This window comes from Erinaceus europaeus, chromosome 13 (genome assembly GCF_950295315.1).
Source record: "Erinaceus europaeus chromosome 13, mEriEur2.1, whole genome shotgun sequence".
Lineage (NCBI taxonomy): Eukaryota > Metazoa > Chordata > Mammalia > Eulipotyphla > Erinaceidae > Erinaceus > Erinaceus europaeus.
Window position 1 is genome coordinate 66,328,040 of NC_080174.1, and position 16,806 is coordinate 66,344,845.

The 16,806-nt window shown below is 41.4% G+C and overlaps 1 non-coding gene across 1 annotated transcript; it reads left to right on the forward strand.

Annotated features, from left to right (window-relative positions):
* The first annotated feature begins 1,663 nt into the window (after nt 1–1,663).
* On the forward strand, nt 1,664–1,765 carry LOC132532513 (U6 spliceosomal RNA). Its single transcript, XR_009544467.1, has one exon. It is a non-coding gene; the product is annotated as a U6 spliceosomal RNA (small nuclear RNA).
* The last annotated feature ends 15,041 nt before the right edge of the window (nt 1,766–16,806 follow it).

Here is a 16,806-nt window from a genome sequence, read left to right on the forward strand (position 1 = left end):
GTTAAGTATGCTTTGGGATCCTAGATGGCACAGGCTAGCACATAAAGTAGAGCAGAGTAAGGTTAGTTTGTCTCATCCGCCATAACTGATCCATGTGGCCAATAGTAGATTATTAGACTAAAGTCTTTATATTTTAGAGTGCAAAGAACCCTCCAGAATTATGATCGTCCCCCTGTTTAAGTCCCCAGTCACCACCTGCAGGGAGGAAACTTCACAAGTGATGAAGCAGTGCTGCAGATATCTCTCTCCCTCTTTCCTCTTCCTTCCCTATTTTTCTGTGTATCTCAAAAAAATAAATAAATAAATAAAAGGAAGGAAGGAAGGAATGGCTATCAGGAGTGGTGGATTCATCATGTAGGTACCAGCCCCAGCGATAACTCTTGTGGCAATAAAATAATTATGATCCTCTCTATTGCCACCTGACCCCACCCCCAATTCCCATTCCAAATTCAGACAAGTATGTCAGCAAAACACTTAATGTGTAGACTTCTCTTGTCCTTGCTTTTCTAACAAAAGGACCATAACCTTAGCTTTTTGCCAGTTTTAGTGACACCCAGATGTTAAATGACAGAAAGTGCCGTCAAAACAGAATGGACACTACAGTAGTCCTGTCTTTGACAACTACTCAGTCTTTTGGTCTCTCCTCAGGCCATCAGAAGGAGACACTTGCTACTTATTGAGTTCCACTGAAATTCTTTGGAAAAGTATCAGCTCCCCACATGAAGGTTTCCATAGAGAAGATGAGAGTAGGTGCTTAGCCCCTTATTGGTTCATTCGTCTCTATGGCACCACGTTAAAAAAACTTAAAAAGAGGGAGATTTATTTATCATAGGACCAACAGCTTTTACTTATAGAACAAAATGTTCCAGTACCAGAAACATTTTTCGGTGAGGAATTGCTGACAAGTACAAAATTATTTTTACAGTTTTTAAACAGTACTTGTGGAACATTTTCACCAGCCCTCAGGCAGGGTGATTAGAGATTGCTTTAACAACTGATCTTACCATTGCATGGCCATTCTCATAAGTACAGCCTCTCTTCTTGTCTAGTTCTTTCCCTTCTGTCATTGCTACTCCTAGGAAAATCTGTAAGCATTAGGACTTTAACAGAATGTTCCAGGTCCCATCTTATTTACATGACGAAGATTCTGAACCAGGCAGTCTCTATGAAGCCTGTGTTCCATTTAGAAGAGAAATAAAAAGTAGAATTTCCAAAACTTGCAATTTGGATGCTGAGTCAAGTGTTCTCATAGAATTGCTGAATCGCACCCTCTGAGGGCTGACCCAAGAGAATATTTTTAACAAGCTGTGGAGTTGATTCCATTTCCCAATCACATTTGGGGACCACTGAAACTGATTCAGATCAAGGTATAAACTGCATTTTTGTGTGATTCCATACTACTATTCTGAGCCAGTAAGTTGATGCCAAAGATGATGACAATTATTTCAGTGACATTGAATTTTCTATTTCTAACTTAATCACTGTACTAAGGATGATTTGACTATATTTCTTCTACAGTATAGGATTTTTAATGTTGTTTACTTTTCATATATTCATAACAGATTCATACCATATTCCTTGATCAAATTGTTTATTCCCATATTAAGCCGCGTTTAATGCTGTCTGAAGTTTTATAGATAACCTAATTTAGAAGTCAAATTGGATGCTCACTTTAGCAGCATGTGGACTGAAATTGGAACAACACAGAGAAGATTAACATGGCCTTGCACCAGGATGACATGCAAATCTGTTGTTTCATACCTTAAAAAAAGTCAAGTTGTGTGGACTGAAAATATAACTCACCAAGTAGGATGGATGCTTCCCATGCACATGCCTGAGTTTGAGCCCTAGTGCCATGTAAGAATATTGGAGATGCTCCAGTATCACAGTGCCTCTCCCTCTCTCTCTGTCTCTCAGAGAAAATAAAACTTAAAACATGTTATGATCTAAAGGATAAAAAAAATAAGAGATTGAATTTCTAAATAATAACAGGAGAAAAGGGGAAAAAAAACTAAAATTCATTTGTAACTCCCAAATAATAAATTAGATGATACAGTCAAAATAAAAAGTATAAAATTGTCTAGAAGTGGTGAAATCACATGATGCCCTGATGCCACACACACAAAAAAAGTTGAATTATGGCTTACTGTTCATTTTCAATCATCACCCATCTCATCAGGGACGGTATTAGAAAGCCATTACTCAGACTTCCTTGAGCCAGCTATTGTGCATTTTTGAAGTCTGGATTGTACTTCCTACTTCAAGACCTTGGCAAAAATCAAAACAAACAAAACCATTCCATGTTCTAGAGAATGAAAGTTATAAACACTGATTAATACTTTGCACTTCTAGGAAAATAAAACTTAAAACATGTTATGATCTAAAGGATAAAAAAAATAAGAGATTGAATTTTTAAATAATAACAGGATAAAAGGGAAAAAAACACTACAATTCATTTGTAACTCCCAAATAATAAATTAGATGATACACAAAATGTCAGGAGTCAGAGCAAATATATCAAACATCACAGCAAATAAGAATGAACTAAATTTCTCTTAGAGTCTTGGAGACTCCAAAATTAGGTTTAAAAGTCCAGTCACATTCATCAGCTTGCAAGAGACAAATCATACCAGGCAAATGCCAACTAAAAGAGAACAGATGAGCAAGATAGCCTGACAAAGCAGAATTCAAGACAAAACACACTAAGACAAAAGGTAGAATGCATAGATAGACTGTAAGAGTCATAAAGTGTGAAATTCAGGAATCACTATATAAATCTTTTAAAAATCTGGGGGCCGGGAGGTGGTGCACCAGGTTAAGCACGCTATATGTATGAAGTGCAAGGACCCACACAAGGATCCTGGCTCCCCACTGCATGGGTGGGTGGAAGGTAGCTTCACAGGCGGTGAAGCAGGTCTATCTTTCTCTCTCCCTCTCTATCTTCACCTCCCCTTTCAATTTCTCTCTGTCCTATCCAAAAAGTTTTAAAAAAAAAATGGCCACAGGAGTGGTGGATTTGTAGTGCAGGCAATGAGTCCCAGCGATATAACCCTAGAGGGGAAATCTTTTTTTTTTTATTTAAAAAATATTTTTCCCTTTTGTTGCCCTTGTTGTTGTTGTTTTGTTGTTGTTGTAGTTATTATTGTTGTTGTCATCGTTGTTGGATATGACAGAGAGAAATAGAAATATATACCACAGAGAAAGCTGTGGTATATATACACAATGGAATACTATGCAGCTATCAAGAACAATGAACCCACCTTCTCTGACCCATCTTGGACACAGCTAGAAGGAATTATGTTAAGTGAACTAAGTCAGAAAGATAAAGATGAGTATGGGATGATCCCACTCATCAACAGAAGCTGACTAAGAAGATCTGAAAGGGAAACTAAAAGCAGAACCTGATCAAATTGTAAGTAGGGCACCAAAGTAAAAACCCAGTGGTGAGGGGTAGACATGTAGCTTCCTGGGCCAGTGGGGGGTGGGAGTGGGCGGGAGGGATGGGTCAAAGCCCTTTGGTGGTGGGAATGGTGTTTATGTACACTCCTAGCAAAATGTAGACATATAAATCAGTAGTTAATTAATATGAGAGGGGGAAATCAATTGTATGTCTCAAAGTTTCTCAAAAGACAAACCGAATCTTTTTAATATATAGGCTGTGTATTTGATATGCGGACTCTCTCAAAAGCCTAGACCAAGTAGATTAGAAGCTTCCAATAGCACAGCTATATACAAGATACTGGGTACTGTACAGCAAACCATAACAAAGGGACTTTTCAAAGTTAACCCAATTAACAAATAATGTGATAATAATATTAACTATTGATTGTCTTTTTGAACCCTAAGACAGCAGGAACCTCACATCTTCACTATAGAGCCCCTACTTCCCCCAGTCCTGGCACCCTTGGATAGGGCCCACTTTCCCGTATGCATCTCCCAATCCAAACCAAATAATATTGCATCCGCCGATCACAACCTAACCAAAGCAACGATTGCCATCTCAACATGCTTCACCTCAGACTGTATCCAGAGACTTCACGTGTGGAATGACAACCCTTCAGCTTCATTACTCGGGTGAGACCTTTCCTTTAATAGTACACTCTAATTTCATCTCAGGTAGTTCACTTTCTAACAAAGTCCCATAACCTAGATATACACCAGTTTCTGTGAGAGAGAGCTTATGTGCACACGTATCCATAAACTACTGCAAAATATATACCTGAAAGCAGAAGTACACTAGAGTTTGCAGTGAGTACCTCCCTAACACTTCCTCTCCACTATTCCAAGCTTGGGATCCATGATTGCTCAACAAATTGTTTGGCTTCATATGTTAACTCTCTTTTCAATCACCAGGTTCCAGATGCCACCAGGATGCTGGCTAGGCTTCCCTGGATTGAAGACCCCACCAATATGTCCTGGAGCTCAGCTTCCCCAGAGACACACCCTACTAGGGAAAGAGAGAGGCAGACTGGGGGTATGGACCGACCAGTCAACGCCCATATTCAGCGGGGAAGCAATTACAGAAGCCAGACCTTCTACCTTCTGCAACCCTCAACGACCCTGGGTCCATGCTCCCAGAGGGATAGAGAATGGGAAAGCTACCATGGGAGGGGGTGGGTTATGGGGATTGGGTGGTGGGAATTGTGTGGAGATGTACCCCTCCTACCTTATGCTTTTGTTCACTAATCCTTTCTTAAATAAAAAATTTAAAAATAAAAAAAAATTTTATCCTTTCTTAAATAAAAAATAAATTAAAAAAAAAGAAAAAAAAATGGCCACAGGAGTGGTGGATTTGTAGTGCAGGCAATGAGTCCCAGCGATATAACCCTAGAGGGGAAATCTTTTTTTTTTTATTTAAAAAATATTTTATTTATTTTTCCCTTTTGTTGCCCTTGTTGTTGTTGTTTTGTTGTTGTTGTAGTTATTATTGTTGTTGTCATCGTTGTTAGATATGACAGAGAGAAATGGAGAGAGGAGGGGAAGACAGAGAGGGGGAGAGAAAGACACCTGCAGACCTGCTTCACCTCCTGTGAAGCGACTCCCCTACAGGTGGGAAGCCGGGTTCGAACTGGAATCCTTATGCCGGTCCCTGCGTTTTGTGACACGTGCGCTGTTAACCCGGTGCGCTACTGCCCGACTCCCGGAAAAAAATCTTTTAAAAACTCTACACAGATATTACATAAGGATGTAATTGTGGTGCCAGGAGATAGCTCACTGGGTAAAGTACATACTGCACTTTGCATGAAGCCCTGAGTTGGAGCCCTGACACCACATGGATAGCACTGGGGGAGATCCATAGATTGTGGTGATGTGTCTCTCTTTCAAAAGAAATCTAGAATAGAAAATTGAACAAGAAGAGCTAGGTAGTAATGAACCTGGTAGAGCACACATTACCATGCATATGGACCCAGGTTCAAGCCCCCAGTCCTCACCTGCAGGGGGCAGCTTCAAGAGTAGTGAAACAGTGCTGTAGGATTCTCTTTCACTCTCCTTCTCAATCTTCTTCTTCCAACTCAGTTTTTCTCTACCTTTATTAAAAAAAAAAAAATTTAAGACCCCCTGGAAGGATGAGTTATGCTGCAGGGAAAGAGAACCCCAGTAGCAAGAAAAAAAATAATTTAATTAAACAGAGCCAGGAATTTTGTTTATTAGTATCACACATACGTTAAGTAGCTGGGTTCATTTCCTGGCATTGCATAGGAAATGTAATTGCAACATGATAGTACTGTGAAACTGGAAATTGCCAAAGTATACACTAAAAATCATCAGTAAAATGAATCGTGGTGCTTCTTTTCTGTTTACTTTTTAAAAAATTTTATTATCTTTATTTATTTATTGGGTAGAGACAGCCAGAAATCGAAATCAAGAGGGAAGGGAGTGACAGAGAGGAAGAGACAGGCTCGAACCCGTGTCTTTGTGCACTGTAACCTGTGTGCTCTACAAAGCGTGCCTCCTCCTGTATATTCTGTACAATGGGATACACTACAGGTATGTGTTTGTTTTCCAGAGCGTTGCTCAGCTCCGGCTTAGGTGATACTAGGCACTGATCCTGGGACCTTGGAGCCTTAAACATGGAAGTCTTTTTCATAACCATTATGCTATCTCTTCAGTCCTACAGTATTTTTTGTTTGTTTGCTTTTTGTTTTAGAATTAAGTTTTAAGGGTGGGGGAGACAGCATAATGGTTATGCAAAAAGACTCTTGCCTGAGGCTCCAAAGTCCCACATTCAATCCCTAGCACCGCCATTAGCCAGAGCTAAGCAATGCTCTGGTAAAAAATAAATAAATAAAATAACCTAGAATTAAGCTTTAAAAATTCTTATTATGGGAGTTGGGCAGTAGCACAGCAGATTAAGCACAGGTGGCATAAAGCGCAAGGACCAGTGTAAGGATCCAGGTGTCTATCTTTCTCTCCTCTTCTCTGTCTTCCCCTCCTCTCTCCATTTTTCCCTGTCCTACCCAAGGACATCAACAACAACAACAATAATAGCTACAATAAAACAAGAGCCACAAAGGGGAATAAAAATATTTTTAAAATTCGTATTATTTATGAGAGATAATCAGAATGCCTCTGGTACATGCAATGCCAGAGACATAACATGGGCCTCATGCCTAAGAGTTTAACGCTATCCACTGAACCATCCCCTGAGCTGTGAAGTGTTGTTGTTGTTGTTTTGTTTTTTTTGTCTCCAGGGTTATGGCTGGGGCTCGGTGCCTGCGCTAGGAATCCACTGCTCCTAGAGGCCATTTTTTTACCATTTTGTTGCCCTTGTTGTTTATCATTGTTGTTGTTATTATTATTGTTGTCATTGTTATAAGGTAGGACAGAGAGAAATCAAGAGAAGAAGGGAAGACAGAGAAGAGGAGAGAAAGAGAGACACCTGCAGACCTGCTTCACTGCCTGTGAAGCGACCCCGGTCCCTGCAGGTGGGGAGCCAGGGGCTCGAACAGGGCCTTACACCATGTGTGATTGATCTACTGCGCTACCTCCTGCCCCCCCCCCCTTTTTTTTAAACAAAAAGGTGATGAGGTAGCTGGATGTGGAGTGCTGTCTGTAACAAAACAATGACTGAAAAATAGTGAAGTTACACAACGGGTAGAAAAATATCTGCACCTCAGCTTCCTTGTCTGTAAAATGGAGATGTTGCTAATATCCATCTATGTCACAGAGACATTGCGCAAATTAAATCAGTGAATCCCAGAAAAGTACTTTATTTTATTTATTTATTTATTTATTTTTAATTTTGACCAGAGTACTGCTCAGCTCTGGCTTATGGTGGTGCGGGGGATTGAACATGGGAATCTGGAGCATCAGTCATGAGAGTCTCTTTGCATAACCATTATGCTATCTATCCCCACCCAGTTGGGGTTACTTATTTAACCAGAACACCCCTCAGCTGTAGCTACTGGTAGTACAAAGATTGCATCTGGGACCTCTCACATATCTAGCAAAACACTTTGAACAATGTTGGAATATAAATATTTCCAATTGCAGGGCATATTTCAAGTCTTTTTTTTTTTTCCCCACCACGTTTATCGCTGGGGCTCAGTGCAGGAACTACAAATTCACCACTCCCAGTGACCATTTTTTTTCCTTTTTCTGTTTTATTCGATAGGACAGAGAGAAACAGAGAGGAGGGGGACCTAGAGAGGGAGGGAGAAAGATAAATACTTGCAGACCTGCTTCACTGCTTGTGAAATGTCCCTCCTGCAGATGGGGAGTGGAGGCTCAAACCCTGGTCCCTAGGCTTATCCGGGTGAGCCTCTACCCAGTTACCGAATGTTTCAAGTCTGAAAATGCACATACACTTTGACATAACTCTACTTCTAGAACATTAACTTAAGGAAATAAATAGACAAATGCAAAATACTGTAGATTTAAAAACTGTTTAATAGCAAAATAAGAGAGAAGGCATACATTCAGCATGCTAGAATCTGAATATTCGTATCCCACTCCCAAATCCGTATGCTGAAAACCCAACCCCCAGGAGATGGCATTAGAAAATAGGACTTTTTCGAGCTTAGGGAGGTAACATAACAGTTATGCAGAAGATTTTCATACTTGAGGCTCTGAGGTTCCAGGTTCAATGCTTAGCAGTGTCATAAGTCAGGGCTGAGCAACTCTCTGTTATGGGGGGGGGGGGTTTATTCTGTGCAGTCCTAGCAGTGCAGTGGGTAGAGTGTTGGACTTTCAGGCATAAGGTCTTACATGCAAGAGATTAGAACAACCACAACAAGTAATGTTTTGGTTAAAAACAGTCATTTAGATATCAAAAGCACAGGTTATAAGTGAATGATTTACGTTCACTTATCATGAAAGTGACAGTAAAAATGAAGCAACTTAGCTAAGTCTTGCAAGTATATCTAAGCTAACACAGAAAACAAAATGGAGTCAGCAATATGAAAAGTTAACACATGCTTATCAGGAGTGGAAATTCATTTGGGTAATGTTAATAGAAGCTGAATTCTAGAGAATCTGAAGTAACATTCATTGGTGTCTCAATCATTTGAAGCATTCGTCTTTTATGGGTTCTGTGGAAAGGGAAAACTTTATTTCTACCAATCTTGGATACACTAATAGCCAAAATCATTGGTGTTAACTCATAATAATACTTAAAGAGAAATTCGTGAGGGGGAAAACAAAAACATACCACCACAATGATCTGGGGTTGCAACAGAGCAAACCTATCATTAGCATTTATTAATTATTATTATTATTGAACCAGTTGTTAAGATTTTATTTATTAATTAATGAGAAATAGAACCAGAGCAGCGCTCTGCCACATGCAATATTAGGAACTGAGCTTGGGGGTCTCCTGCTTGAGAATCCAACATCTTACTTACTATGCCACACCCAGGAGGCTATTATTATTTTTTTATGTATACAGTGCCAGGAAATGACCTCAGGGCCTTAAGCATGTATAATGTTGCTGAGCAGCTTCCCGAGTCAAATGTTTTCATTTTTCATTTATGAAGAGAAACACACATACACAGAGAGGAGAGATGTCATAGCACTGTGCAGTCATCCATGGTGCTACCACGTGATGTCAGGACTGGAGCCCAGGATCACACAGGTAGCAAGGTGAGTGCACCACCAGGGGAGCTGTCTTCCAGTCTCAGTCATGATCCTTTATTATAACATAAAGATAAAAGTGAAAATTAAAGAAAGAAAAGGAGAGGGAGAGAGAGAGAGATCTGGTTGAGGACACATGTCACAGTACACAAGGACCAAGGTTCAAGCCCCCGGTTCCCACCTGCAAGGGGGAAACTTTGTGAGTGGTGAAGCAGTGCTGCAAAAGTCTCTTTCCCTCTCTATCTTCCCCTTCCCTCTCAATTTCTGGCTGTCTTTATCCAATAAATAAATAAAGGTAATACAAAAATTTTTAAAGAGAGAGAGAGTAGATGGAGTGGACCAGGAGGTGGCATCCAACTTGCAAGCATGAGGCCCCACGTTCGTGCCCCAGCATCACACATGCCAAAGTGATGGTCCTGTTCTCTTTCTCCTTCTCTGCAACTCACTAGTACATAAATAAAAAATAAAAGAGGTTAGGTGGGAATGGCAAGCTGTGAGTGCATGGCAAAGATACTCATAATGGTATAAAACAGATTTAGTGTTTAGAGTGATAAAGTTTCTGAGGTCATTACTATGGAGAGAAGTGCAGAAGATGAAGAGAGGGCAAGAAGCAAAAGGTGACTGAGCAATAAGAAAAGTCAAGGACAGATTAGTGAGGAGAGGGACACTTCTCCACACAAAAGCTGAGCAAAGAGAAAGAGCAGATATGTGGCGAGAGTGGAGGGGACGCAGGAGCTAATGATGTTATGTCAGGTGTACCTAATCACTTCTGAAGGTGTGTGGCCTTTAAAAGGTGTTTCCAGGAAATTACTTCAAAGTGAGCCTGTCTGGATGGAACAGTGGCCTTTACCTAGGGATAAGCTAAAAATTTTAAAAGAGCTCATCCGAGAGCAGTTGTCCTTGGGACACATTCGTCATTCTCGAAGCCCATGGAATACTCCTGTCTTTGTGATTAAAAAGCGCTCGGGAAAATGGCACCTCCTTCAAGATCTCTGTGCAGTAAATAAAACCATGCAGGTCTGGGGCTCCCCCCAAAGGGGTTTGCCAATTGCTTCTGCAATTCCCACGGGAATTCCAATCATAGCTATTGATATACAAGATTGTTTTTTCTCTATCCCCTTGCATCTGCGAGATTGTAAACGTTTTGCCTTCTCTGTTCTGTCTATTAATAACGCCAGCCCTGCTGATAGATTTGAATGGGCGGTGCTGCCCCAGGGTATGGCCAATAGTCCTACAATTTGTCAGGAGGCTGTTAAATCTGCCCTTGTCCCATATATTCATAAGGGCCTTAATATTTTTCATTATACAGATGATATTTTAATATGGGGAAAATCAGATACAGATCTCTATGCCTTACGTGATTTTCTCATTCCTGCATTAAAGAAAAGCGGCCTTAATGTAGCCCCTGAGAAGATACAGCTAATCCCTCCAATATCCTTCCTAGGTTCAGAGATTTCTCTAACGCAAATTCGTCCCTTAAAACCTAATGTTACCTTCCCTTCTAACCTTACTCTTGCTTCTTTACAAAGTTTTCTAGGAAATTTAAATTGGCTTAAGCAGTATCTCTATCTGCCCACAAGCTGCCTCCAACCACTGTTTGACCTGTTGAAAGGAAACAAACAGCCCTCTTCAAAACGTAAGTTAACTCCTGAGGCCTCCTTGGCACTGGAAAGGTTTAACCAGGCCCTCCAGGACATGCACCTTGTTCGATTCTCCCCCTCCTCTCCGGTAAACCTTCTAATCTTCAACTCCACCCCCCACAGTAGTAGGGGCACTGTGGCAAGACCATGGGGTTCTCGAATGGCTTCACACGCCAGTAGGAGGAGCTCCAAGACTCCTCACTGAGATAGACACGTTAGCATTCATGGCTCGCCAAGGGAGAAATAGGTCTGTGCAGGTCTTAGGGAAGGAACCGGTTTTAATCATTCTGCCCTTTTCTCTCACAGATACAGAGTGGCTTATACGCCATCATTCCTGCTTTGCCATAAGCTTCGTGGGGTTTCCAGGACAAATAGATAACCATTTTCCTTCTAATAAATCGATAGCTTCTTTACCTCTTCTGCCTCTACTAGCACCTAAACTTTTCTCTCAGGATCCCATTCCCTCTGCTCCTACAATCTTTACTGATGGTGGAAAAAGGGGAGCTGCTGCCCTTATATATTACCCAGACAAACAATCTCCTAAACCTCTCTTTACTGAGCTTCCTGATAATTCCCCTCAGTACAAAGAACTTTATGCTGTTTTTCTTGCACTAAAAGCTGTACCGGAATCCTTCAACCTTTTTTCTGACAGTGTGTATGTATACTGTTAACTTACTTCCATGGCTTGCTCGTTCTTATGTGAAAATTGATGACAACCCACTTTCCCCTCTCTTGATTCAAATCGCCTCTATGCTCTGTTCTCGAACCCAACCACTGTATATTCAACACCTTCGTTCCCACAGCCCTCTTCCTGGTTCCCTGTCCAAAGGGAATGCCGCAGTTGACTGCCTTGCCTCCACAGGAACTTTCCCAGTCTCTGTCTCTGATCCTGCTAATTTTCATTCTCTAACCCATGTTAATCTTAAAGGCCTTCGAGCTCGATTCCCTGATGTTCCTGTACCACAGTTAAAACATATCCTCACTACATGCTCTTCTTGTGCAAGTCTCATAAAGACACCTGCTATCCAGACCCTTGGGGTTAACCCCTGAGGTTTAAAAGCTAATGCTATTTGGCAAATTGATGTCACCCACATACCAAACTTTAGCAAACAAAAATATGTGTTTGTCTCAATTGATACCTTTTCTAAATTTATGTGGGCTACAGCTCAGACAGGAGAAAGTGCTAAAAAGCTTGTAAGCCATATGCTCTCTTGTTTTGCCGTTATGGGGGTCCCATTATTTTTGAAAACAGACAATGTACCTATGTTTACAAGTAAACAATTTAAAGATTTTTGTTCCCTCTGGAATATTACTCATACCACGGGCATTCCCTACAATCCACAGGGACAAGGCATTGTCGAGAGGGCCCATCAAACTCTGAAGGCTCAACTAAATAAAGATAAAGGAGGAACATATCCCCCCAATATCCAGCTAGCAAAAGCCTTAACTACGTTAAATCTCTTTAATATTTACAATAACTCGGCCTTACCCCCTATTATTCTTCACTGGCAAACACCATCTACCCTCCCATCTATTAAGGTCAAATGGAGAGACCCACTCGATAAAATTTGGAAAGGGCCTGACCCATTATTGACCATGGGAAGGGGTTTCACATGCATTTTCCCTCAAAATTTCTCTAAACCTGTCTGGGTTCCTGCCCGCCATGTCCGACAATACCCGCAGGATGGTGCTGTTATTCCTGAAGAACAAGAAATACTACAAGAGGACCAGATGCAGGATACATCCCAGGACCCGTAATACGACATGGCAGAACCTGACATAAGACATACAGGGAAAGGGTAGGAGAGAGGTCTCTGTGAGCCAGATTTTTCAGGTTCTGCCATGTCGTATTACGGGTCCTGGGATGTATCCTGCACAACCATGAGGTCCTGAGTTCATTCCCTGGCAGCACATGCACCAGAGTGATGTTTGGCTCCTTCTCTCTCCTGTCTTTCTCATGAATAAATAAAGAAAGAAAGAAAGTGAGAGAGTACTTTTGGTTACTAGCACAGCAACAAAACTCTTTGCTTAAAACATATGTATTAATCTTCAATTCTTTGCTGAAGTGACTGTGGTTCTTCACTCAGGGGCACCCAGAAACATTTTTGCCAACAAAGATACTCAGATGGCCAATAGGCACATGAGAAAATGTAAGATCACCAATTATCAGAGAAATGCAAAATCAAGACAGCAATGAGGTATCACCTCAGAGCTGTGAGACTTTCATATACCAAAAAAGGGAAGAAGTGGGGGCCAGCAAGTGGCTCAGCCAGTAAGGTGCACAAGTTACCCTGTGTAAAGAGTTGGGTTCAGGTCCCAGTCCACCACATGGAAGGAAAGGGATAGCTTCATGAACTGTGTAATGATACTGTAGTGTTTTTTCTCCCCCTACCCCTCTCTGTCTCTCACCAAGGTTGCCATGAACAGGAGTCCTGAAGGCACCAACCCCCCCAGCAATAATCTTAGAGATAAAATAGTGAAACAAGGGCAACAAAATGGGAAAAATAGCCCCCAGGAGCAGTGCATTTGTAGTGCAGGCACCAAGTCCCAGTGACAACTGTGGAGGCAAAATAAAATAAAATAATAATTTAGACAGATATTACTTCAAAGACATTTATGGCTCATAAATACACACATACAAAGAGAAAAAAATGCCACCATCATTAATCATTTGTAAATCCAAAACACAATGAGCTATCACCACACACACATACACACACACACACACACACACACACACACACACAAACACACACACAAACACACACACACACACACACACACGGATGGTTAAAATCAAGGACAGATGGGGCTGGCGGTGGTGCACCAGGTTAAGTGCCCATGTACAAATTGCAAGGATCCCAGTTTGAGCACTCGGCTCCCCACCTGCAGGGGGTTGCTTCATGGTGATGCAGGTCTGAAGATATCTATCTTTCTCTCTCCTTCTCTATTTTCCACTTCCCTCTCAATTTCCCTGTCCTATCCAAATAAATCAAAAAGATGGCCACAGACGCAGCGAATTCCTAGTGCAGAAACCGAGCCCCAGCAATAACCCTAGCGGATAAAAAGAAAAAAAAAATGAATAAGAAAATCGAGGACAGCCGGTACTGGGCCTTACTTAGCGCATGGGGTTAAGTGCACATAGTATGAAGAGAAAAGATCCCAGTTTGAGCCCCTGGCTCCCCACCTGCAGGGAGCTCGTTTCACAAGTGGTGAAGCAGGTCTGTAGGTGTCTGTCTTCCCCTCCTCTTTCAGTTTCTCTCTGTCCTATCCAACAACAACAACAAGATGAAGAAAAGAATCATCACTGTGCCTAGAGGCAAAAAAAAAAAAAAAGGAAGGAAGGAAGGAAGGAAGGAAGGAAAGAAACAATGGCAAGTGCTGTCAAAGATGTAGAGAACTAGGAGTCCTTGTACACTGTTAATGGAAATTTAAAATGATGCAACAGCTATGAAAAGCAGCTTGCCAAGTCCTCAAAATTCTTCCTCACTATAGACCTAAGAGGACTGAAAATATATGTGGAAACCTGAATGTAAATGTTCATAGTCAAATCATTCATGATAACAAGATCCAAAACAATATGGACGACCAACAACTGATGAATAAACAAGAAAACCCATAGAAAAAGGACATAAATTAGGGCTGGGGAAAAGAAGGGTTGGGGAATGATGACTAACAGGTATGGAGGTGTAGTGAAAATGTCCTGAAATGAGATAGCAGTAACGATTTTACAACTTTATAAATATGCTAAAGTGTGTACACTTTAAATGAATCAATTTTGTTATCTGTGAATTCTTTCCAATAAGATTCCCTAAAATATTATGCACTCTTCATTCAGTATTAAAATATTTAATAAGGGCCTACTGGACACTACAAAACAGATAAATGTAACAAGATGTTACAGGGACTACAACGTCCATGTGCCAGACTTACATAGGTATAATAAAATAGGAAGATAAGGACCTTTTTATATGCTAAGTATATTCTCTCAACTTAGACTAAAGGCATAGTGCTATCTCTACAACAGTGAGGCAGTTGAAACCATATAGAGTAGTCAGCAAACTAAGACCCAAGGACTGGGTTCCTAGTTTTTGTACAGAAGATATTACTGAACTGTAGTCTCAGCTATTACTTCAGTTAAATCATAAAGTTGAGTAGTTGTCACAGAAGCTGTCTGGTCATCAAACCTAAAATATTTCCTATCTAGTCCTTTAAAAGTTAATAAGATGGGGGTCAGGCAGTAGCACACTGGGTTTAGTGCACATAGGGGGAAGTGCAAGGACAGGCACAGGGATCCGGGTTTGACTCCCCGGCTCCCCACCTGCAGGGGGATTGCTTCGCAAGTGGTCAAGCAGATCTGCAGGTATCTATCTCTCCCTCTCTCTGTCTTCCCCTCCTCTCTCAATTTCTCTCTGTTCTAACAACAATAGCAGCAACAACAGTGGAGGAAAAAAAGATAGCCTCCAGGAGCAGTGGATTTGTAGTGCAGGCACTGAGCCCCAGCGATAACCCTGGAGGCAAAAAAAAAAAAGTGATTTTGTAGGTAGCATCATATTGCCACTGGGGCTTCACACTTGCACAATTCCAGAGAGAGGGTGAAAGACAGATGGGGAGACACCACAGCACTGCTGCTCTGTTTGTGAAGTTCCCTCTCACCCTTTTTTTTTTTTTTTGCCTCCAGGGTTATCACTGGGGTTCGGTGCCTGCACTACGAAGCCACTGCTCCTGGAGCCCATTCCCCCCCCTTTTCCCCCCTTTTGTTGCCCTTGTTTTATCCTTGTTGTGGTTATTATTGTTGTTGTTGTTGCCGTCGTTGTTGGATAGGCCAGAGAAATTGAAAGAACTGTGTGGGATTATACCCCTATTATCTTACAGTTTTATAAATCAATATTAAGTCACTAATAAAATAAAAAGTGGATGAAGTGATGTGTGTGAATCAAGTCAAGCCTGGCCCCCCAAGGCACTGGAGAAAGCTTTGGTGCTGTGGTGTCTTTCCCTCTCTACCAGAAAACATCAGCCAGGAGCAGTGAAGCTCTGGCACTGAGCACCTCTCCTCACCTCTCCCTGCCCTGCCCCCATTGTGTAGTGTAACAGCCAAAAATGGATTATTGAAACTGCAGCACTGCTTCACCACTCATGAAACTTGCCCATTGTAGGTGGGGACCAGCGATTTGAACCTCGGTCCTTGTAGACTGTAATGTATGTGCTCAACCTGGTGCACTATCACCCAACCCTTGTATTCATTCTTCAGATGAGCACCTGGGTAGTTTCTGGGCTTTGCTATAGCAAAAGAGCTATAAAGCATAACCTTAGGCAGGGAAAATAGCACAGAGGTTATGCAAACAGACTCATGCCTGAGGCTCTGAGGCCCCAAGCTCAATCCCCCTCACACCACCATAAACTAGAGATGAGCGGTACTTTGGTTAAAAAGCAAAACAAAAAACCAAAACATAATCTTGATCATATTTCCTACTGTACATAATGGGTTGCATTGGATCGACCTTCTCGTGGTGCATCCCGTGAGTACCCATTCATTGGGGAAACTGACGATCCTTCCTAGCCGACTGAATCCACATGGATCCCAGTCACTTTCAAAGCCAGCAACAAGCAGCTCCTGACAGCTTTCAACCTGACCTGTTGACTGGCTACGGAAGAAGGGCAAACGCTAGAAGAAGACTGTACATAATACATGTATTTTTCCTAGGGTTGGTATTGCTGGCTGAGAGTATATGAGTTTTATATATAATCTTGTCTACTGCATTTTAAAAATATTAAATTTAAGAGATGAAGAGGAAGAGGAGCAAGAGAGAGGGGGAGAAGTCAAGAGATCAGAGTAGCACTCTGGCATATGTAGTGATCAAACGTAATACCTCGTGCTTGAGAGTCCAAAGTTCTACAACTGTGTCACCTGCCAGGCAGTTGTCTATTTATGTATCTATTGTTTTCATTCTATGGCTTCCTACTTCATTTTCTAAAATAACCATGTGTAAATAAGCATGTTTATTATGCTTATTGAAATTCTTGCTCTGTTCATTCTACTAGATCTGTTTCAGAAGTGTGTTTATGTATTGAAAGGCTTGAGATACACTAGACG